We start from the raw sequence: 25,131 nt of genomic DNA on the forward strand, positions 1-25,131 counted from the left end.
AATATGAAAATACAAGACCAAAAAAGAACAGAAGGATAAAACAGGTTTTAAAGTGGAAAAGAGAATAAAATATTTGGGTATTACCTTGTCAAGTATGTCCTACATGTTATTTTAAAATAATTATGTTAAGACATGGAATGAAGTTATAAAAGATTTGTTAAGACAGGATAAAGTACAACTGTCTGTGTTGGATATCTGTGATCAAGATGAATGTTTACCTAGAATACTGCTTGTTTCGGACAATACTTATTTTGAGAACCATTTAATCAATGGCAGAAAGTCATATCAACATTTGTATGGCAAAGGCGAAAAACATGAGTATTGCAAGATGCTGCTATCTGGGTTTTTTAAATGAAGTAATGGATACTGTTAAAAAATAAAAGGCTATTAGAGTAAGAAGGACATAATTTGACATTTGGATACCATCCTATGTATGGTATGTTAATGTTAAGGTTAATGTGGATTTTAAATGGCCATGAGCCAGCTGGTCCAAGTGTGGCAGTATAATGGATGGATGAATGGATGGACAGACAGACAGACAGACAAATAGAAAGAATATGGCAAAAGTATAAAACCAAGCTGTGTAGAAAAACATGATTGTGGCTCTCAAATCAAGAAGTATTTTGAAATGAGAAACGAAAACTAAGCATAAGTGGTTATCATCTCATGACATATTAGATTTTTCCCAGAAGAATGTAAAATGAAATCAAGAGAAGTGTTGATAACAGAAAGATATAATTGTCAGTGGTTCCTTTATGCATAATTATCAGAAAGGTGAGAAAAAAAGGTCTTATGGTTTGATCAACCAAAGACTGAATTTGAAATGGAATTATGTACATGTGACGAACACATTGCCAAGATTAATGCACAAATGAAGCCAAGAGGCTTTTCTTTTGGGTCTAGTGGATAAACAAGTCTTGGGACAAGTCTCGGGACAAGTCTTGGGACTAATGGATAAATAACAAGTCACAGAACTTTGTTTTTATGTAGGACAACAATGGCGGCAAGATTATGATATGCTCAAAAATGTAAATGTTTGACATTAACTACAATAGAGGGTTGCTTGGTGAAGATGATGAAATTTGCAGGGATGGATGAACTTATTTCTTTGATTAAAGAAAAGTCAATATTTACATTTAATACACACTGGAACCCCTTATGGATTTTTGCAGGGAAAGAAATGAACTGATGATTTGTGGTTTTGATTATAAAAAAGGAGAACGTGGTTATATCTGTAAAGTAAGTGATACATCTATAACTTTACTTACATTTGTGGAATATAAGATTGGAAGTCTTATATAGCTATACTGTTTTCTTTTTTCTTTTCTCTTAGTTTTTAATCTTTCTCTTTAAATAATTGCCTCAATAAAATTATTTTAAACAAAAAAACCACAAACATAAGATAGCATAAGCTTAACAGCATAGAAGAAATGAATTAGTTAAGAAGAATTGTTCCCATGACAGAAGCTGAATACCACTGTTCTGGGTTCTCATCTCACTCTGGTGTTCTTTCTGCTATATGGTAGGAAAAAGATGTTCCTTTTAATTTGTCCCAAGATATGTTACCTTGACAAATTTAGTACTTAAAGCATGGAGGGAGCAAGTAAAAATCTAGTTAAAATCTTATTCAGATTATTCAATAGAGCTTGCTCCCAGGAAAGTATTTTTAGGATTGAACTGTAAATTTCCTAAACTGAACATAACTGTCTGTAAAAAAAAAATCTATCTGCCTTTTTGGATCTACTGGTTAAACATTAAAGCTGTTTGTCTACAGGATAAAATGGAGGACAGGGAAATCCTTTAAGAATAGCTCAATCATCAACTCATCCCATCTATGGCATTTTATAGATCAGGTGTCATCACAACTTGAAAACTGACAGAGATTTTTCAACAGATTTTTTAAAGCCATCATATCTGTCTGTGATAATATAATGGCTTGGATTTGAATAAGTATGTTTGCTACCTTTAGTGGATATTTTAGTGGTTCAAATTAGCCTAGTTGAGTGAATTAAGTAAACATGGCAATATGTAGATGTGGTCTAACAAATTACTTTTAGAATATATATGCCATAGAAGTATGAACTCTCTAAGCTATAAAACTGAAATGATAAATAAATACCCCCCCCCAGACCTGGCTAAGTCTTCAAATATTGGAAGCTAAGCAGGTTAGCCCTGGTTAGTTGTTGGATGGTCAATACACAGAGGGAGTCAATGACCGTTTACGCACTAGAGGTTTCATGCTGGGCTGCAGGCTGGAGTTTTAGTTGTGGCAGGTTGCCCCACCTTTTCCTGCACCCACATGGGGAAGCATTTGGCCTGGTGCACCTCAATCACCCCCAATCTGTGCTCCGGCATCAGAGGTGGGGCAGTGAAGTTCCCAGTGCATAAATGGTCAATGACAAGCCACCTCTGAAGGTTTCTTGAAAACTCAACAGGGTCACCATAAGTCACCTATGACTTGATGGCACTACTCTCATGGATGCCCCATTGAAAACTACTCACTAGAAATTTCCAATAATGGCATCATATCTTCCAACTTCCTAAATAGGCAGAATACAATGGGAATATCTTTGAAAGAACTCTTCAATTAACCATTTTTGAAATTCACTATGAATAAGCTATCAGATTCATTTGCAGCTTTTTTGGTATGCATCAGTAAATCATTTGTAAAGTGCTTCTGATTGCAGCTATTCCTATAAGCTCCCAAAATAGCCAAATTGAACAACTTTCATTTTAAGAAGTGTTCTTAGATACACGTGCACTCATTTCTGATGCAAAGGAAACATTTCACATCAATGGTTATGTAAGCTACCTAGCTGTTATTTTTGTTCTTGATTAGTTCTAGCCATCTGCAATTTGTTTTACAAATAATTGTAATGGAACTGGCAACATTGCATCCCCTGGACATATAACCTTTTCAAACATTTTCATCCCAAAGAATACCATGAAAAAGAATATGGTATTTATTAATTGTGACTATTCTTGTAAATTTACCATACAGTCGATTTAGATTCTTGTACATTCATATATCAATAATGCTATCATAAATACAAAACAAACTCCTGCATAACACAAAGCTATAATGTGAAAGAAGTTGTTGACCAAGATGTTATATATAGATCTGACTCTTATAAAGGCTTCCAAGAGGAGGACAAAATCCCAAGGTCCCTGGTCACATTTAAATCCCATGGAGCCAAACAAAACATGTAATTTGTTTTCATATGTTTGACTAGGATTCTGTTAGTGTGAAGGGGGACCCAGTGGAGATGCTTGTTTGAGAGGCTTGGTGGCTCTCAGATGCCCTGTGTATTATGTAGCTGTGGCAGGAGTCAAAAAGGAATAGACTGGCAGAATCACACCTGTCGAAATAGCTGCACCACAACTGATTTGGGTACTTTTCAGCCAATCCAAATCAGATTGCACATCCCTGGTCAGAACTGTGGCTATGGTGATTTGCAAGAGTCTTTGATATGGGATAGGATTATCTGTGCTATCAGGATTAACACAGCTAGAGAGATTCAAGTGGATATCCGTGTTGGTCAGAAGTAGCACAACAAAATTTGAGTCCAATGAGACCTTTAAGACCAACAAGGATTTATTCAAGGTGTGAGCTTTCATAAAGCTCATGCAGAAGGACCTGTCCTTGATTAAAAACTCTTCAGCTTCAGAAACCACAGATTTATATTTGGGGATGATTTTGTCCATGTAGTGCACTTGCGGAAGAAGCGTACAGGAAACTCAGTTTCAAAAACACTGACTCCCTCCTCATAAGTGATTTCTAAGGAACAAAATTCAAAAGAGGCAAGCATATAAAATGAGAATTTTCCCATCATCCTATGCAGAGTAATGTAGATGAAAAATGCTGTTTTCAGTATGGGAAGCATAATCATTTTGCAAGCTGCGGCACAGCCAGAGCCAGGCCAAATGAAATATGCATAGCTGATGACACTCTAGAGCATGAGTTTTGTGTTGACATGGTAGATGCAGAAAGAGCTAAGAGCTGGGATTTTCACTGCCTATGAATGGGGCTGTTATTCCATTTAAATTGGACTTCGGTGCTCAAGTTAATGTCTTATTGAAACGTTATTACACATTTATCAGTACAGCCAAAATTGAGAGTTACAAAAATTAAAATTGCTGGTTATTCCAGAACTAATATTCCAGTAATAGGCAGCTGCATTTTATGTGTCAAACACAACAGCTCTGTATATAAATTCTTCTTTGTTGTTGTACTAAAGAAGGTTGTACCCATATTGGAGTTGGCAGCTCATGTAAAATTGAATCTTGCATATTTGCATTATAGGCACAAGCTGACCAGGGCTATGGAACATTCACAGAACAATATAAGGATTTGTTTGTATGCCTGGCTGTTTCTCAGGTGACCCTACCATTCAGATCCACAAAGCAAGTGTCCCTGTCATCCACCTGTGCCAAAAAATGCCATTTAATTTAAATCTGAACTGCAAAGGATGATGGATTTAAAAGTAATCATACAAGCTGAGGAACCGGTGGATTGGGTAATCTCCTTAATACTTGTAAAGAAACATAAAAGACATCAATAAAGCAATAAAAAAGGAATACTTCAAACAGCCAACTAAGGAGGAGATAATGGCTCAGTTTGCAAATACACAGTTTTTAGCAAGCTGGATGCATCCTCGGGATTCAGGCAATTAAAATTAACTAAAGAAAATACAAAGTCTTTACATTTAGCACCTCTTGGGGATGCTATAGATTTCTCTACCTCCCCTTCAGTATTGCTTCTGCCCTAGAGGTTTATTAAAGGACTATACATGTGATTTATGAGCTATCAGAATGGACTCCTCTGGGTGACGTCATCATCTGGGTTTCTACTAAAGCAAAACATGATCAATGATTTCAGGAGGTTCTGAATGCTATCAGGTCAGCAAACTGAAAGCTGAACTGAGAGAAATTGTTTTGGAAGTCATAGAACTTATGTTTGTATAAGATGTTATTTCTGTTGAGGAAGTGAAACCAGATAAAAATAAGGTAGACATGATGCCATTTCTGCAGAAACTATACACAAATTGAGAAGGAGTTCCTTAGTATTCTATTTGCTTGTGAAAGACTCAGTCAATACATGTTCAGAAAGCCAGTGATATGGAAATTGGTCATAATCCTCTCTTTTTCCCCAGCAAATCTCTGACTGATTCTGCATGAGGAATTTGCCCCCTGGATAGCCTCCCATTGCTCACAGGGTTTAGTGCTTTTACCACATGACGTCAGCAGCAACCTGTAGCTGTGCAGGGGCTGGCACGAGTTTTAGGCAGATTTGCTTCAAGACAACTTAAGCTTAAGTGAAGTTTTTAGAGGTATTTTACTATGCATTTTGTATAATGTACGCATCAATTATACAATTTTATATATTTTAAATTTTGTACTGGCTCCCTGATTTTGCAATTTTCTACTGTGAAATGTTTTTTCTCACTATCTGTTTTATCTGGTCACCGTGCTGTATTAAATAAATTCGATTTGACTGCTTCAAGATGAGGGAAATCACAAAATCACAATTTGCCACTTCTTGCTGTGCTGCAGTCTACAGGCCACTACAGGGACCTGTATAGGGAGGGACCCGATCTTCCTGGCCTGGCCTCAACCAAATGCCTGGCAGAAGAGCTCCATATTGCAGGCCCTGCTGAATGTATTGTGATACAAATATTGTGACTGTTCTCCTGGTATCTTTCAGAAATGTCACAGGGCAATAGCTCTACCCACACTCCAGAGGCATCACGATGCAGTAAATCTGAGAATGGATGACTGCTACAGATAAACATCAGACATGTAACCTTCAGTGAACAGTTCCATTAGCTATGGGGACATGTTAATCAGAGTTGTAAATATGTTTTATTTGTTATCATTCCGATAGTTGTTATAGTGTTGTTAAAGGAAAGATGTGATATAATTTCTTACTTCAAGATATTCCATTATATTAATGTGTTAATTTGAAGATTTTCACTAAAATCATTTGTCTATGTAGGTAGTTCAACTAGCTGGGAGTGATCTCACAGGGGATCTCTATCTCTCCTCTACCTGCTTGCCAAGTTTGGTGAGGATTGAATTTACAGAATGTCAGTTATGGGGCCCACAAATAAGTTGTTTCCCCATCCATTGTTTCCAGTGTAGGGGGGGAATAGCAAAAATGCACAAAGGCAATGTAAGTACAAAAGAACAGAATCAAAGTCTCATAGAATCTCTATGGTAGAAAATGAATTTGGAGGGTATTTTTGCAAGCCCAGCAGAATTAGTGTAATGTGTCCAGCAGAACCAGTGCCACTGTGACACTTCCAACCCAACAGAACTAAATCAAGTCTGGAGAATCTCCACAGTACAAGCTGAAGGTCAGGAGGGCATTTTGCAGTCCCAGCAGAACCAATGCAAATCCAGTGCCACAGTAGTAGGGCAATCCCAACAGGACTAAAGTTGAGCCTGAGAATCTCTGCAGTAGAAACTGAGGGGGGCATTTTTGCAAGCCCAGCAAAACTAGTAAAATGTACACAGTACCCAGCAGTACCAGAGTACAAAAGAGTGTCCTGTAGAATCCAGAGCCATTTTGGCAATGTCAGCTCATCTGGACTGATGTCTAGCGTATAATAACACTCCAAGTGGGACACTGCAAGCCCAGCACAACCATTTCAGTGTACAAAATGCTCTACCACTGTAGCAATGCAAGTAAAAGAGGACTAACCAGAATATTCCCGTAGTACAAACTGAAGGGGGGGCATCTCTTCAAACCCAACACAATCAGTTCATTGTATAGAATGTGTAGCAGAACCCAATGCTACTATGGCACTGAAAACTTAAAAGAACTTATCTTACAATCACAAGAAATCTAAGCAAGGGGGAATTTTGCAAATACCACACAAACAGTTATGATGTGCAGAATGCCCAGCAGAACCTAGTGCCACTGGCATTGGAACATTAAAAAAAACTGATCTCAAAGCAGAGTCATAAATCCAAGCAATGAGGGTGGGATTTTGCACAAATGGGAAGAGAAGACAAAGGAATGTTGACAAGGAGTCCTCTTGAAACTGACATAGCTCATTTGAAATTGACAAGAGTGTTTCCAAGGTTGGATAATTCCACTCCCCTTCCCATTGCTTTGAAGTTCTGTAAATAGTTTACTTTGAATGGAGACTTTCTGGAAATGCATCCATTCATGAACTTACATGAGCCTCCATGAACAACTTAAAAGTTCATTAAAAGTTTGTGCTGGTTGACCTTCCATGAACTCAGCCCAAATTCATCACAAACTTTAATTCATGAGCCAATTTTTATCCATTCCTACCTGCAATTTTAATTTAAATGGGTAATTTAAAAATATGTGTACAATATAAGTGTTAAAAGTGTATATGCTTCTCTGGATTATGGCACAAATTTTTTAACTACTGCCCCCCCCCCAAAAAAAAAGCCTGTCTATTTTCTAATTTCCAGCATGGGTGAAGTGTCCTTTAACATTTGTATGCATGTGACAGCCAGCAGAGAAAGTAATTAATAATGCAAGCAATATCATCTCACTATAGAAAGCATTCCAGAATTATTCCCTTTTAGACATAATTAATGACTCAGTTCAAGCATATTCAGTCTAACAATTAATCAGTAGCAGCCAGAGGAAGCTGAGGAGGTAAAATGCTCAAGGGATTGACCATACTCTGAATTCCTTCAAAGGAATGGGCTATGCATACCAATCATCAAGCTGCAGTCATGAAGTCAGGGATGTTACAAGCCTCTGAATTCATGAACATGTTTTCTAAAACTAACAACATCTTACTATATAAAAATGGTTCAATGAAATATCAGAGATGGTATTAAACATCTTCTATTTTAGATGCCTCTGCATATCAAAATTATGCATGTCATCCAACCAAGCACTTTTGTGACCCATTGATTTTTCAAAAGGAAAAAAAAAGTTTAATTCTTAATTGTGCCATTGAAATCAATGGGACTTAAATTCTTCGCAATGACATCTTCCAGTAAAATTTATTCTTGTGGATTTTTGTTGTTGTTGTTAGGTGCGAAGTCGTGTCTGACCCATCGCAACCCCATGGACAATGATCCTCCAGGCCTTCCTGTCCTCTACCATTCCCCGGAGTCTATTTAAGTTTGCACCTACTGCTTCAATGACTCCATGGATTATTATATACATATATAAACTTGAACTTAGTCGGAAGGCCAAGAAGCTCAACACTGGGGAATCCTCCCGGTATATAGATCCCCTCCTGCATATTTGGGAATATTAGAAGAGCCTTTATTCTAGCACAGCTAAATATCCTCCCTTCCTGTGTATCCAAAGGCCACCTTTTGGACACTCCCTTCACCGAAAGGTTGTGTCTTTATGGATATAGTGTACTTTACAACACCTATTGGTGGAGTGCCCTCAATTTCTTCACTTACAAAAGCCACTGGCCAAATACTGGAAAAAAATGAAATCCATTAGTATAGATGAAAATATCATAATGCATAGAATCCTAAATGAAAGGGATCTGGAAACCAACCAATAAGTAGCCAAGGTATTAATAATACTAAGGGTAAATTATTCGTGCTTGAACCCAATACCAGCTAAATAACTAACCTCTGTGAATCCCACTGTAGACTGTACATCAAAATATGACCATCATGTAATACATATACTACCAAAGGATTGTATATGTCATTTAATTGTATTCTTCTGGCACTACTATTTTATTTTTATTTTTTATTATGCTAATAAAGGTATTCTCTCTCTCTCGCTCTCTCAAGGGGAGAGAGAATATATATATTTATATTTATTATTGTTGTTGTTCAATTTATTATAAAATAATACATGGGTACAATATATATATATACCTGCCTTTCTCCCCATTCGGTATTCAAAGCACCTTGTATTTTTCTCCTTCCTCCATTTTATCCTCGCAACAATACTGTGAGGTAGGCTGTGTAATACTCCAAATGTCTGCTGGCCTTACTACATTATCCATTAGGCCACCAGGAAATGAAGACTTAAGTTTTCAACAGAAAAAAAAAAGATTCCTTTTAAAAAGGCAGATCTGATATTCATTCCAATCTGTCCCTCCTGGACTGTTGCTAATATGAGGCTCTAACTGTCATTCTCCGTATTCAAATAAGAAGGCCAGATTTCCCTGATTCTCGAACCTAGCCTGTACTTCATCAGCTTACTGCTGAATCACAATCCAAGCTAAGATTGTGAGAGATATGATTCATTTTTCTGGGTATAACTTTGGTTTTGTAAGGAAAGAAGAAAATGATTGGCCTCACGCATAATGTATTAGGTCCATGAATTCCACTTTAAATGAGGTTATTAATGTTTGTGAAAAATATGGCTGCTAGATAAATTGCACTTTAAAAGTGATATACTCTATGGGGAGATTTGCTACACAGGCAGAGGAAAGCAAGAATCTCAAATGCATTTTCAGTTCTAATGTATGTGCTGTGGGAGGTCAATAATGATTTGATGGATATGTACATTATTAATACTTATATGGGAAATGCTGTAAATAAACAAATAATTCACATTCACAGTAGCTCCCATGGGGTTCATCAGGAGTATCAGAGTTCCTAGCTTTACGGGCCTCAGGAACAACATAAGAATAATTAGAGATAAAAAACAATTGGGAAAAATCCTAATTTTTTAGTATCTTTAACCGCTCCTGCGGTTAAATAAAAGGGTAAGGCCACCTGGGGAGGAGTTAGGGTGGGCCCTGTCCAGGATAAAAACTCAGAGGGCCCAATCAGGAGCCGCAAAGCAGCTCCTGATTGGACCCTCCGAGTGTCCATCCAGGGCCAAGCAGCCAATGGGGAGGCACATGAAGCACCTTCCTATTGGCCCCTCACCAGGACAGACCAAAATTCCATTCACCCAGCCCAGTCTGGCTGCCAGTCTGCTCCTGACCACCGAAGGGAGAGGAGGTCAGTAGGGCTGCCAAGGGGGATGAGAACAGAGGCTGCGCCAGCCCTTTTTGCCCCAAGGCTGTCCTAACTGTCATGTCCAACTGCAAATTGCCTCAGAACCCTGACAGAGCTGGCAGGAGGCTGCAGAGTGCTCCCCCTCCCCATCTCCTCAGGCCTGCTGCGAAGGAGCCTCTGACAGGCCCTGACTGAGGGGAGGGAGGCCTTTCCAAGACCAACGCAGGGGAGTCTGAGGGCCTCCCTTTTGAGGGGGGGGACTTTCCCCTTCTGCCAAACAGTTGGCTGACAGGGAGGCCACAGAAAAGCCCCTTCTCACTTAAAATACTGCTCTGCCCAGAGGTTAGACACAGCCAAGCCATGTGTCTTTCTTCTTTGCAACTCTCTGCAGGTTTGAGGCCACTGCACAGCATTATTCTGCAGAGGAAACTGGCTCTTTTGTCTCCTGTTTCATCTGCACAACAACCCTGTGCAGTAGGCCTCAACATTCAACCCCATGCCCTTACACACTGGACAACTCCTCCCCTTCCTCTTCCCACTGCCAAGCTCTAGCGCCCGTTGTATTCTTGGAGACAACGGGCTTTGCCCCTAGTGAGAAAATAATGTGCGACTTATGCTTTAAAAATCATGTGGAAATGATGTTCAGAAATGTGGTATAATGGTTAGAGCAGGCTTTCTCAACCCTGGGGTTTCACAACAACCCTGGAAGTGTTCTGCTGATTGGACAGGAGTTAATTATTTTTTAATATATTTTTAATTTGACCCTGGAGGGGATGGGAAGGGAAGCGGCTGTGACCATACAGATCTTTCCTGGCTGAGGCTCATCGTATGTGGTAGTAACTGAAGCCCAGAGAGGTAAGTACTCTCATTTTAACTTAATTGCAGGGGAGGGGGCTACATAGCAGTTTAGGCCAGCTCCACCCCTGTTTTGTCATTTGGGGATGGATCCATTCCAGACAGTGGCCACCCAATTCCCCTGGAGAACCAACTGATAGGGCAGGTGCTGCCCTATCAGGTGCTGCCTCCTAGCACTGGTAATCAGAAGCTGCCTCCAAATATGGAAGTTTCTTTTAGTCATAATGACTAGTAGTATGAATTTTTCTAACTTCTTTTTCATCCATCCATGCTCATGATCATAATTATTTTCATTTTATCTCTAATATGAAAAAATAATTATTGAAGATACAATTATCACTTTCAAGGCCATATGCGGTTTGGGCCCAGTGTACCTGAGGGATCGCCTCTCTGCTTACACCCCCCAAAGAGCTTTAAGCTCTAGCAATTCCAACTTCCTGGTGATCCCTGGCCCCAGGGAAGCTCACTGGGCCTCAACCAGGGCCAGAGCTTTCTCCATCCTGGCCCCCACCTGGTGGAACGAGCTCCCAGAGGAGATCAGGGCCCTGATGGAACTTGAATAGTTCCTCAGGGCCTGCAAAAGGCGGAACTCCTCCACCAGGCATTTGATTGAGGTTGACCTCAACCACCGCTTCCCAAGGGCCCTCCCCCTGAGCCTCCCTCCTATGGCACCCACCATAATTCTGCCCAACCCACTGGGCTATCAGTAGGAGTTACTTCAATGTTTAATTTTTCTACTGTTCCATGTTGTTTGTTGTTTCACTTATCTGTATTGTTTCTGTTCTGTTTTATGAGATCCACCCTGAGCTTTCGGGGAGGGCGGTATACATACATAAATAAATAAATAAATAAATAAATAAATAAATAAATAGGCTATTTTTTTCTGTAATTTCATCATTAAATTATAATGCTCAGAAATAATTTTACTCTTTTTGTAAGTGGGAAGTATAGCAGGACCATTGGATAAGGAAAAGTGTCACTGTAGAAGGACAGAAAGGTTTTGGTCAGAAAATTATTCCATACTTCATAGCTAACAGTTTTTTCTATGAATTCTCATCTCCCCAGATATAACCCTCTTCAGAGAAGCATAGAACCAAACTAGAAATGTTGGCAGTCTGGAGTCAAAACTGCTTTGAATCTCAGTTGCAATTTAAATGTACCGATTTTGGCTGATATACGATTATAACAAATAAATAGTTTAAATGCCATACTGATGTGGGACTTTGGTCTTGCATGGTATCTCAAGCTAGGCTGCTGTCCATGCAGAATAGAGGGACTCACCAAGATTTCAGTGTACAGAAGTAAACATCTAGTTAAGCCCACCATAACACTTGACCTATTTCACTGTCTTGCTTGTGATTTGCTTTTGTGATAGGAGTCAAGAAGTACAAATGTGTCTAGGAAAGGCACCAGATCAGTCTTCCTTGGATCACAAAAGAGGGGAATATTGTTAACCCTGGATCACCCAACATGCCTCAAAGTTTCTTTTCAATTATATCTTTCAAATTCAAGTTACTATATTTAAATTAATCAATCACATTGTCAGTTAATTAGCCAATTAATTGTGTTCATGCCTAATCAGCTTCTTTATTTTGATACACAGCTTGCTACTGTTTGGGTTAGATTTTACCTTTTAAAATTTTATCGATCAAAAGTTCATTAACATAAAATCTTAGGGTTTTTTTCTCAGTTAATTAACTTCCTGGTTTTTAGAGCCAAGCTAGATGTAATAAAATAATCAATTTTAGCATATGAGTGTGTGCAGGTGGGTGGTCTACAACAAATATTAACATCAGAAGCCAACTATTGCTAACAAAATAGAGCTATGGACCTTGCTGTGCCCTTTTGTTTTGTTTTGTTTACTTTTCTTCCAGTACCTCTGGTGTTTGAGGTAAGGTAGATGAGAAGATGTGTTTTACCACTCATCATTTCCCATCTGTGACCAGCAGTGGCTTCCAGAGTAGGTTACAAGTAATATTTCAGCCTCCACTATAGAGTACCAGTGAAGGGTGATAAACTATCAGGGTCATGGTTACAGCACTGTAGTAGCATATATTTACAATGTGCCTGTGTGGTGCCTTCTGATCAAAATACCACCCTGTCCTCTCCCTTCGGTAGCACTCCTTGGCAAGGGCTGAGATATCCTCTGCAACCCACTCTTGCAAGCCACTGATGTTTGAGACATGACTGGGTGGACCAGCATATAAATAACATGGATTCCTGTCACTGCATTTACTTTTGTGAACCAATTCATTAAGCTGGATTTAAAATAGGATACAAGCCACATTTGCCACATTTTCACAAGCCTGCCAATAGCTGATAAAAGGAAGGCAACTTAAGAATCAAAGCAGTCAGATGAAAGCAGCCATACAATTACTTTATCATGAGTGCATTTTAGTCAACATCCAGTTGACCCAATTTCTTTTCAAGCCAATTAATTTGGACTGTTGCATTGGCTCTAAGGCACACAGATTCTGGAAGGAGCACAGTCATTCCTTTAGAGCATTTTCTGAGGAAGCTCTACTTTTCCTGGCCCACTTGGAAGGTGTGAATGAGGGACACTATCTCCAGCGCAAAGAAAGCCCAGCGCTGGCATAAAGTGAGGGTTTGATGCCATAAAATTCACGGAGAGCACAGTGGCAGAATTTAAATAACTATTTTGTGACTTGTACACTGGGAGTATTTTGTTCTCACTCTGTTGTCAATATTTGGCACTTGCATTATTTAATAACCTTCTGAGGCAACAGTACTATTTAAAATTGTTTCAGGCTGAGTAACAGATTGTATAACGGTTCTTGCTTAAGTGGATCTGCTTAACATCAGCTCTCAAGAAATTGTTTAAGCGATTTCAGTTTGAAAGCACCCTTCAACATTATTTTCAGAAAAAATATGCTACGTATCTTCTTTTTCTGTGGTTTGCCCTGTTCTATGTTAAAAGAAATGAGTTTAAACTTCAGTTAACCTTCTTGTTCAGCTATGCAGAGATGTTTATAGGAATATAGTCCTAGAAAGCGAGCAGCAGATGTTGCTTCACAGAACAGGCTTGCATAAATATTCCATTTTTATCCAATGTCAAGAAAAGCAATTCCATGTAACAACATTTTACATTTTAAAAATGATGGGATCAATCTGATTCTGCCAAAATAAGGGTTTAGGAGAACAGATATCTGAATAGAAGCTGTCACAGGTGAGATTTAAAACTGGTCAGATCATTCTGTCATTCCAAAATACTTATATTAAGTTATATTGAAGAAATACACCGTCTCGTCTATAAACTAAAGTATTTGCATTAAACCAAACCAGCACTACAACCACAGGTAGTCATTCTCTGGTAATCTTGTCCTAATTTCAGAAAAAAAACTGCAAGGCGATCGCTTCACCGAAAGATCAGAGGAGAGAGCCAGGGGGAGGGACTTTGCTGAAACCGCAACAGTGTTAATGCACAGGTCTTTTTCGCTACTGTTATAGATTGGTTGCAAGAGTGTAGCGCTTTCCAGAGGGTGAATCCACTTTTTGGGATTTCCCTGGAAGCGCTACAACAAAGCGCATTTTGCTGATCGGTTTCAGGAGTGTGGCAGATTGTGTATGACTTTGTGCATAATTGCATTTTAGTAGCGATTACAATTTGCCACACTCCTGCTACAATGAATCTGTGCGAAATGGGCCAAAGATTCCAGAGATCATACTATGGTTTGTAATCTCCATAAGCATTTGAAGGATTACAAAGACAATAACTACTGAAGAACAGGCTGCAGTGGAGTCTATGTGGTGGAAGCAATCCTCAGCCTTACTCAGAAGGAAGTCCTATTACCACCACTTATTCAAGGCAAAGGTGAAGATGCCCCAACAGACTGCAGGGAAGGGGGTTCAGTTAAGCTCATGGATTGCAGGGAAGGGGGTCCATAGAAGCTCATGGATCCTACTGGACTCCAAACTGCTTGGCCATACGCGGATTTCAAATACATGCTGTTGAGGCCTAGATGAGAACTTGGAACTATCAACAAGATTTTCTCATTGACCTATTCCACCATTTTAGCAGAACCCATGTCCCTAGTTTACCATTGAGCTGAGTGACCTAAAGTGAGCTGGTAGACATCTAGAATGGCTCTGGCAGAAAACTCAAACAGAATCTGATAGAACAGGCTATGAAACCCATTGGAATGTTACTCTGCTATAATTGCATCAGCTAGTTCACAACCATTTCTGTTGTTTAAGAAATCTTGGTATCTACTAACTCCTAAGTACAAGCTTTCATTGATTCAGGAACATAGCAATATTCAAAATCTAAGCTCTTCAAAATCTAAGCTTTCAAGAGTCATAGTTCCCTTCATCAAAGTTTTGGCTCTTAAAAATATATACCCTGAATATCTTGTTGGTCTCTAAACTACTACTAGACTCAAATCTAACCATTCTACTGCATACCAACATGGCTACCCTCTGAAAATAACTAGCAACATTTTTTTGCTAATTAAATATTGTAAATATATGCTAATATGAATTCTGAGTTAACACAGATCAATCTGAAAAAAAATGTTAATACATTCTCTGGTCATTTGGACCATTTGGATCTGGTATTTGGAAACAGAAGTAGGTATCAGAGTATGTGCTCAAGACTGGTTTGAAAAATTCCTCATAGACTGGACTCAGTTTGTTGTTATCAGCAATGTGTTCTCCTTTATTGCAATAAAATTATGTCTACTTCTGTAATCTCAACTGTTGTGTCCTTCATTAAGCATAAGTGCAGCACACAAGCATAAGTGAACCATTTGAACACCAGAATTGTCCTGTCCTCACATATCACAATCATTTTCCCATTCTAGTCAACCTCTCTATAAAGCCCATAGGATTAATCTTTCAAAGTTTTGGAGTTGGTTGTCATCAATATACTGATGACATTCAGCTCTATATCTCCTTATCCAACTTTCTTAGTGATGCAGTAGAGGTCCAGTATTGCTGCCCTTCAACTATAAATCCTGGGAACAAAGATAATACTGGTTGGAAAGGTAGAGATCTTGAAGGACATTGTGCTTCCCATCTTTAATAGGGTTCAGCTGACCTTCACTGACTCTCTCAAGACCTTAGAAGTTATATTGGATACATTACTGCTGATTGCTGAAGAAACAGCTGCAAACCACCACCACCCCAGTTTAACCTGGAAGTTGCCCCCCTATTTAAAATGCCTGACTTGCTCCAAAGTCTAGCCCTCATTGTACCACTAATCAGACCCCCATATTTCAGAAAATGGACTTTCTCCTACCTTCACACCTTTTGGGAACTTTTCCTTTTGAGACAAAATGTGGGAGTTTTAAAATAAATATTTTAATTAGAATTTGGAAGTGTGAGAATCATGGGGAATGGTAAGTTACAATTGTTTTGTAGGCCAAATCTACTCTGTGGGCTTCCAGTTGGCCACTCATGTCTTAGTCTTAGATGTATTATAAGCAGAAGGTTACTTGACAGTGAACTCACTGAATCAGAATATGCATAACTGTATCTGGCTGCCTTTTTAAACAGTATTATTTTATAGCATATTGCTTCATTCCATCTAAGTGTGGTGAACAGAATGGTCTTCATTATGAGGTATTTCTTTAATTGCCATTATCTGTTTGCTGTCATGAATTTAAATTGTCGCTCTGAGTCAAAAAGTCCAGCTTCTTGTTACTATATAGCATGTATGCTAATGTATGAATGAAGCCTAAACACCAAGCCTTCCAGACGATGTTTTAATTAGGTAACTGAAGCTTTCTCTGACAACTGGAGCCTATTTATCTATGATCTCTTTGCTTTCTTAAATGTTCCTGACTGACACAAGAAGCTGTAATGTCACACTTTTTTCTCTACTTTAGAATTTTACTGAACAGCCTCATTTGGCACTGTCCCTACATCGGTCCCCAACCCCCAGTCCGGGGACTGGTACCAGTCTATGGAACAGTCAGTACTGGGCCGCGGCTCCTCCTCATCCTTCTCCCTGGCTGCTGCCTTGGGGGCTGCCCTGCCACTCTGCCACTGGTTCACCTTTGGTGTTCTCCAGCAGCCGCCATGGCTGGGGCTCCCTCTCAATGTGGCACAGTGCAGCTGCTGCTGGCAGCACCCCCCAGCATGTGGTGGGAAGTCAGGGGCACCGTCAGGAAAACAAGTGGAACAGGGGCTCAGGTGGCGACATCCCTCGGCAAAAAACTACCCCCCGGGCCTCTGTAAAATTTTCAAGTGTTGACCAGTCCCCGGTGATAAAAAGGTTGGGGACCACTGCAAGGCTGTGACCTCGAGGGTCCATGCTTTTCATATGCCGAGCCACCCTTTCCACAGAAGTGGTCCTTGCTTCTCCCACCTGATGATGGGAAAACATCTCCCATTGGATTGGCTTTGAAGAGAAACAAGGGGAAAATCAGCATTATGGACTCTCAGAAAACCTGGGGAAAACAGCAAGCAGAAAGCAAGCTGAAGGGGAAAAAATCAATGCATAATGACAAAGAAAACCCAACAGACATGCACAGTGAAAGCAATGGGAAACACTGGTACATAACAGGCTTCTGTGTAGTGTCTTAGGTTAAAGATGCTTATATTTTAAGAGAGTATCTTTTAAAAATAAGCCCATCAAACTTTCAAATGCAAAGAAAAGATGGCTGAAAATGAGTTTTCTTTTCAATTTGCTTGTTTAAAAAAATATATCCCTTGTTCTTATTTTTATAGAGCAAAATAAATTCCTTTATTAGAAAGTCCAGCTCTTTCTGGTAGACTTAATTATTGATAGTAAATTCAAGCAGTCTTACCACAAATATTTAGGTCTTGATTCCATGTCTCTCCTTCTAATGATGAACTACATGGTCAAGTGCCTATTTATTATTATTATTATTATTATTATTATTATTATTATTATTATTATTATTATTATTATTATTATTATTATTATTATTATTTAGACTTGTTACCCCCCCCGAGGCTCGAAGCGAGTTACAGCATATGTCCTATCAATAGGACATTATTAGAGTTCTAGTATTAATAATTAGTTCCTGTCTTATCACAAAAATTTCTCAGGGAATTGAAGTGCTTGAATGTTCACTTGATATAGTGGCTAAGAGTGGCAGCCCCTAATCTGGAGAGCTGGGTTTGATTCCCCGCTCCTCCACATGCAGCCTTGGGTGACCTTAGGCTAGCTGAAGTTCTCTCAAAGCATTACCTACATCATAGGTTGTCTGTTGTAGGGAGAAAAAGTGTAGGCAATTGTAAACCACTTTGAGTCTCCTTTGGGCAGTAAAAAGCAGGATACAAAAAACAGCTTTTCTTCAGTTCATGGAAATACACTTCCATCTGAAAACTGGCTGTTGTGGTATCCACCTTGGATGACTCCAAATGCCACAACCTGAACAAGCTAGAACCCTGCCAGGTACATCAGTCACTCTCTTTGAGGTTGATTCTCCTTCTATGAATCTGTAGATGGAAAATGTCATAGTATATCGTCATGCCTTCTGAATTCCATTTGATCTCATTCTTGTGGACCAGTATGGCCTATTCCACACAGGTGGAAAAGGCTGAGAGGGCAATCATATGGAAGTGGGGTAAATCCCTGCTTCCACATGACATTGCTGACAGGCTGCTGCCCTCCCAGGCCTGGCATGGATCAGGCCCCAGAAGCCCTGGGCTAAGGGAACATTCCTCCAAGTTCCCTTAGCCCACTGCAGGAGTCAACAGTGCCTGTTCCATGGCAGGCCCATGTGTCCTACAGGGCCTGGGGGTGGGGTGAATACCCTAGTCAGCTTCATAGTGCTTTGTTGCACTGCAGGGAAGACTGGGGCATTTAGTTTTATTTTGCAGGAAGATGAGACTGTGTTTCATGCAATCCCACATTCCTGCAAACTAACTACCACCACACCAAGTGGTGGAACTTATCTGTCACTGCCTTGTCTCTCAGGGGGACATATTTCAGCACTGGAACAGATACAGCACTGAAATCTGTCCTCTTTGTGGACAGATTTCTGTGGAGCATGCAGCTCTGCAGCAACACATTGCTTGTAGTCCAGCATGGCCGCTGCCATGCGGAATGGGCCTATCAGATGTTTACTGTCTTTGTGGCCACTTGGCTCTTCATCCTGACATTATGCTGAAGAAGTTAAAGCAGTATCATATCTGAGAGCTTCTGGATATCTCCCAGCTGACTTCTGGCTACTGCTTGAGGAGCAGGAAACCTCCATTTGTATAGGCAACTAGTTCAGGCCCTGTGTCAGCCATCAATGAAGGAGAGTCAAATTAAGTGATTGATTAGGGGAATTACTCCCAGATAAGACAATTTGCATAAACAAGTATCAGGGGAATGTGTTAAATTAAACCACATGAGATTTTAACTGTAGTATTCTTCAACCTATGATCCCACCAGCCTGTTTCTTTGGGAATATGTACATTAAGATAAATGATAGAATGAGAACTGTTAGTGGATGAAAAAATGGTTTGCCAGAATTCTAATTTAGGACTGATCTAATGGTGAAAGGTTGCATCCTGGAAAGAAAACTAGATAGGCTCTAGATAAATAAACAATGCCATATATCCCTTGTTCCTTGCATTTTACAGGCCAGTTTGCAAGCAGCATGCCTAACAAAAATCAGTCATCCGTTCATACAGAAATCTAATTAGAAGGCTCTTGTTTCTAGGGGGGAAGGTTGCTAAAAATTGTCAGAGCTCCCTCAGCACCAGAACAGAAAATGTACAGTCATTTTTAATCATTAATTAGGATGCTTATGAGGGAGAAGGTCAAGGACCATTTCTTAGCTATTTTTATAAGGTATCTTACAATAAAAGGGAAATGAGCAAAGAACAGAAACAAAATGAACTCAGCGTCTACAACAGGGATATGGATTTATACAAAATAAACACATAGAAACTACAGTCTGGAAACTTCTGTTGTGCAATGGTAGATTTTTTCAATTGACATCATCTCAAATGGAAGACTTTTCTTGACATGTACTGTTAAGGTGTAGATTATGCTTTGGGTTGCCTACCTGACCCTCTAGCTATTTTTTTAATATCAGCTTGATTTGCCGCAGCTATCAGTTATATGTTATTTAGTATCCTGCCACAAAATACTTCAACTGCCCATTTCTGTATATTAAACTTCTGTTAATGGCATTCATTGGCTTTGAAGGATATTCAGAGGGGAACGGAAGGACTTTATTGCCTAATTTCTGGGAGCGCTGTGCATTATAGAGTACAGGAATGGATGAAGAATGGTCCTTTCTGACTAGTGTTGTCTTCCAGGGCCTTGGAGATTTCATATCCTGACAGCAAACCCTCCTTCTGGTGAAGGAAAATACCTAGCCACATGGCCAAGAGAAGTTGGATTATAATGTCCAATATTATTTCAGTACTCTGAGAAAACATTTCCTTTTTTTTTTAATGCAACTTTAGCCCCGTCCTCAATAAGAACTGGATTGCAGTATTTAGTACATGTTGGCCACCTGCCTTCCTGTGGAATGAACAGACGCTGCACAGAAGGACAGAATAAGGCAAAAGAATATCTGTGCCACATGGTATGCATCTAATAACACCTTCTGCCAAGTAAGACCTCACCTAGCTGTGCAGTCACCCTTGTCACACTTCCCTGGAGCAGTTGATCACCTTTCTGACACATTATAGAAAACAACCACCATCAGGAGAGACTTATTTAGAACTTTCTATGTATTCTCAGCAGGAGTCCAAATTTCAGGACAACATTTCACTTTCTGCAGTGAATCTTGATAGCTTGTAACTGACGTCAGATAATGTGCCAGTCTTTAAGGGTATGCTGTACTGTTGATAAAGCCACCTTCCTTAGGATACTGGATTAACAGGAGCACTGATGTACTGATATTCTGGAGAATATTTTTCACAATAACTCTCAGTGTCTTCAAAGGCCATCTAAAATTAAAACCCACATTTGGAATAAATACATGGCATAAACTGGTTGAGGCCACTTAAGATTACTTATCAGGTAATATATTATTTAGATACTAGCAGAAAAGCCCATTGCATCCAGGAATGCAATGAGCGCTAGCTGGCTGTGCGAGAAAGAGTAGGGATGGGGGGAACATACCTGGAGGGCTGGCAGCACTTGGGGCATCATGGCGATGGGATGGGCATGGTGGTAAACTGCCAATTTCCTTGTTCTGAAATCATTTTTTATCACGCTTTTGGGAGCCCCTAGGTCCCATACCCTTGGTCCAATCTTCTTGAAACTTGCAGGGGAGCTCTGGGGGGGTCTTCCCTCAGTCTCCTGAAAGTTTCAGGAAGATTGCACCAGGGGGTCCCATCCTGGGGGATCCCAAGGAACATTCCCCATAGAAGTCTATGGAGAAACATGTTCAGCCTAAAGAATCTGACACTCCATTTTAACCAATGGAGCGGATAGGGGCACCCTCTTTGGGAGCCCCTAGGATTGGCCTCCTTGGTCCAATCTTCTTGAAACTTTCAGGGGACTCAGTGAAAACCCTCCCCGAGCTCCCCAAGAAGTTTCAGGGGTGCAACTTACACCCCCTCCCTTCCCAGCCCCTGGGGAAGGCGGGGGAAGGATTTCCAATGCAAGTCAATGGAGACATTGACTTGCATTGGCCCCGAATCGTCCGAAACGATTTGGGAGGCTTCCAATGCAAGTAAATCGCCTCCATTCACTCGGACAGCTCCGAATCGATTCGGGAGCCATTCCAATGCAAGTCAATGGCCTCCATCGACTTGCATTGGCCCCGAATTGATTAGGACCGGTCCGAATCGGCCGATTCAGATCCAAATCGGGCCTAATCGGGTCGATTCGGATCCAAAATGGTCTGAATCGGGATCTGAAATGGTCCGAATCGGGGCCTCCCTGCACAACCGAAAAGGCCCTGGCCCTGGTCGAGGCCAGGTGAACATCGTGGGGGCCCGGGACAGTCAGTAGATTCATACCTGCAGAGCGGAGAGCCCTGTAGGGGGCATAAGCAACCAAACGGTCCTGCAGTTAAGTAGGACCCAAGCCGCGTATGGCCTTAAAGGTTTAGCAAAGCTTGTTTTAGTTGTTCCAACTTCTGAAACATGACAAGTTAAGGTAACTAAATTACAGAAATCAATTCCATTGATTTATAATTACAGTTGAACTTGCCCATGTATTCCCATTGCTCTTTCTACTGACCACTTATGCCTTGCTGATCTTCCTTTGAACAACATTCCCTATCCTCTCTACTCTCTCTGGAACAGATTCTTCAGGTTAAAATTTGGCACACAGTATTCTATCTATGAAATCACCCTTATTAATCTTTTTGCCCCAATTTGTAATAAAATAAAACAAAATAAATGATACATATGAGGGATAGAAGTAGCTGAAGCAGTCACTTTATCAACTTATAATTTAATTGCATGAGTCCCATTAGATTTTTTTTTAATTTCCACTATCATCTCTCTGGAATATTTATCTTATCCAGTAGCTATTTGATTCATAATGGAAACCTTTGACATTCTTTTATGCATTTCTCAGTCATGGCTAATGCACACTATACAATATTCAATTTGTATGGAAAATAGGCCATGCTGGAATACATCTGGAATTAGACAAAGAAGTACTAACTTAATTTGGCTGATATCTGTATGAGAACTAGAAACAGAAAGGACATGAAATGATATCTACATCCTTTCAATGCATTTAATATATAGGATGTATAACAGCAATTGATCGGAGTCAGATGACAAAAGCCTGTATATCTTTGGTTCTTAAATGTGGGTGGTACAGACATCAATGCACATGTTGGACAATGGTCTCTATAAAACTCAGTTACATGGCTTGGAAAGATTCAGGTCATTTAATAAGGAATGACATCCACCAGTAATCCCATCACCTCCACCCTTTCTGGATTTTTGAATAAAGAACAGACAGTGCAGCCGATAAACAGATAACCAGTTAAAAACCTGCTGTTGTAGATTAGATTTAATGCAAGACAAAAAAAACAAAAAAATCTGAGGTAGTACATAAAGCAATGAGCAAAGAAGCTTCATTTTAATTACTTTAGCTAGAGAAAAGCAATCTACCAATATTTGCATTTGAAAACCATGGCAGGTTCTCTTCTCCCCCCCCCCCCCATAAAATGAGAAAGGCCTCCAAAGTGTATAATTCAGTTATTGCCATCATTGAAAAATTATATTAAAAGATCCAAACCTTGATATTGAATGTAACTTCAGCCTGGCCATCTATAATCTCTTTCTTTAGTCCAGATTTACTGTGCACTTAGTTACTGTCCAGATAGACTAACAACCAGATTACAAGTGCTCAGACCCACAAATAAGTCCTATTCCTAGTACGTGTATTTAGGACTGCAGCCATAGTTATTTAGTCATTCTGCCCTTTCAATTATATTTTCATGTGGAATTTAAACATGGAATTTGATCAGTATGTGTACACAGCTGTTAGACACATACTGTGAAAATGCAGAAATGTTGAAAATATATGGCAAAGATTCATTTTGCACATTTTCCTTCTGTTCCCATAACAGGCTGATATTTGAAACAGGTAAGAAGTGTACAAAAGAAACCATAAATGAATATGTGAAAATCCCAGCCAGCAGTATGAGACACTGCCAGGACATTGATAGAGCTGTTTGCTTTGTTCAGGCCCAAATATTGGGGTGAAGAGTATTTATCAAGGGCTATTATTCATGCACCAGTTTTCACGTCAGTCAGTTCACCAACCCTTTTAAATAGTCCTTAAAAAAAAACATTTTAAAGCATTCCCATTTATGCATGTGCACTGATACCGTGTTGTTGTTGTTGTTTTGCAGTGATTATGCATTTGAAACAGTTCCAAAAGTAACTCTGAGAGAAGGAACATCCACCATTGTGCTGCAATGTCACCTGATTACCATTCTGGCACATGCTGCTGGCAGGGCCTTGTGGGAATTGTAGTTCATGGACATGGAGACTTCAACAAGATATTTCCATGGGGACACTCAGGAATCGTCACTAACAGGACCTGGGCTCACAACACTGGAACAGCATCCATGATGCAGTACTATTGACTCCAGTTATTGTGCCTTGACTCCTGGAACTCAGATCAAGCAGAATCTGATCTACCATTGAGTCACAGCACTATTAACATGATAGGATTGACATGACATTTCAGAAAATAAATGGACCTGTAGGACTGTTCCAGCTTAGTTCTCACCACACAAAAACAAAAGAAAGTGGCATGTATGGTCAATAATTGTTTACACACTGGAGGTTTCATGCTGGGCTGCAGGCTGGAGTTTTAGTCATGGCAGGTTGCTCCACATCTTCCTGCACCCACATGTGGGAGCATTTGGCCCGGTGCACCGCATCTGCCCCTAATTTGTGCTCCTGCATGGTATCTGGGGCAATGAAGTTCCCAGTGCATAAATGGTCAATAGGGCCAACATCATTATTTATTATGCTGTAAAGGTGTGGGTGAAAGGGAACTGTTATGCACCATTGACACAACATCTATGAAGCAATGCTATCCCACTATTTGATTTCAGTCTCATCTTGTTAGCAACTTCCTGAGGACAGATTCAGACTGTTCACTTTGGACACATTCAGGCCAGAACAATCCCCAAAGCAGCCATATGGATCAGTGCAATATTATTTTTGACAATGTATCTAAATTCTGAATCTATGCTTGATTCCTATTTCTGTAACCCTAGTTCTAGTACATTGCTTATTACATGCCTCATCCCATTAGTTGCATTGATTTACAATGTGCAGCTTCCTTGGGTCTCTAAGAGAAAAACAGACCATCAAAGTAGTTAAAATTAATTGCAAAAGAATATAGAATAACTACCATTCATTGAAATATTATCATCAACCATGGCTTCAATCCACATTTCCCCCCTTTCTTTTAGGACCCAGCAGCCCATCTGTGCTATCAGTAAAGGGTGGGGTCATTTAGATACAGGTTGCAATTTAGCTTGGAGGTGCAGAGAAAGAATGAATATATACGTTCAAATGCTTTTAAAAGACTCCTCATTTTTACCACCTTCCAGTATGTTCAGTAGAGGGGATCCTTGTTCCATATAAAAAGGTAAAGGTATCCCCTGTGCAAGCACCGGGTCATGTCTGACCCTTGGGGTGACGCCCTCTAGCGTTTTCATGGCAGACTCAATACGGGGTGGTTTGCCAGTGCCTTCCCCAGTCATTACCGTTTACCCCCCAGCAAGCTGGGTACTCATTGTTCCATATACCATTCCCCAAATGAAAGCTACCAACAGAGATGCACTAAAATCATTTACAGATGAATCAAGCAAGAGGCAGACAGGCAAATGACAGAACAAAAGATGGCAACCTGAAGATCAAGTTATCTGTATAACGGTTGATTTCGGCAATAAATACAAGAAGCATTTCCTGTGCTTTCACACCCAT

The 25,131-nt window shown here is 40.0% G+C and overlaps 1 protein-coding gene across 1 annotated transcript in view; it reads right to left on the reverse strand.

Annotated features, from left to right (window-relative positions):
- The window catches only part of LOC143819731 (uncharacterized), a 130,015-nt gene extending 107,013 nt beyond the window's left edge, over positions 1-23,002 (reverse strand). Inside the window, exon 1 of the mRNA XM_077301647.1 lies at positions 22,919-23,002. The gene's annotated coding sequence lies outside the window, so the exon portion shown is untranslated. The remainder of the gene's footprint in view (positions 1-22,918) is intronic.
- Positions 23,003-25,131: the final 2,129 nt, after the last annotated feature.

Source organism: Paroedura picta, chromosome 10, assembly GCF_049243985.1.
Source record: "Paroedura picta isolate Pp20150507F chromosome 10, Ppicta_v3.0, whole genome shotgun sequence".
NCBI lineage: Eukaryota > Metazoa > Chordata > Lepidosauria > Squamata > Gekkonidae > Paroedura > Paroedura picta.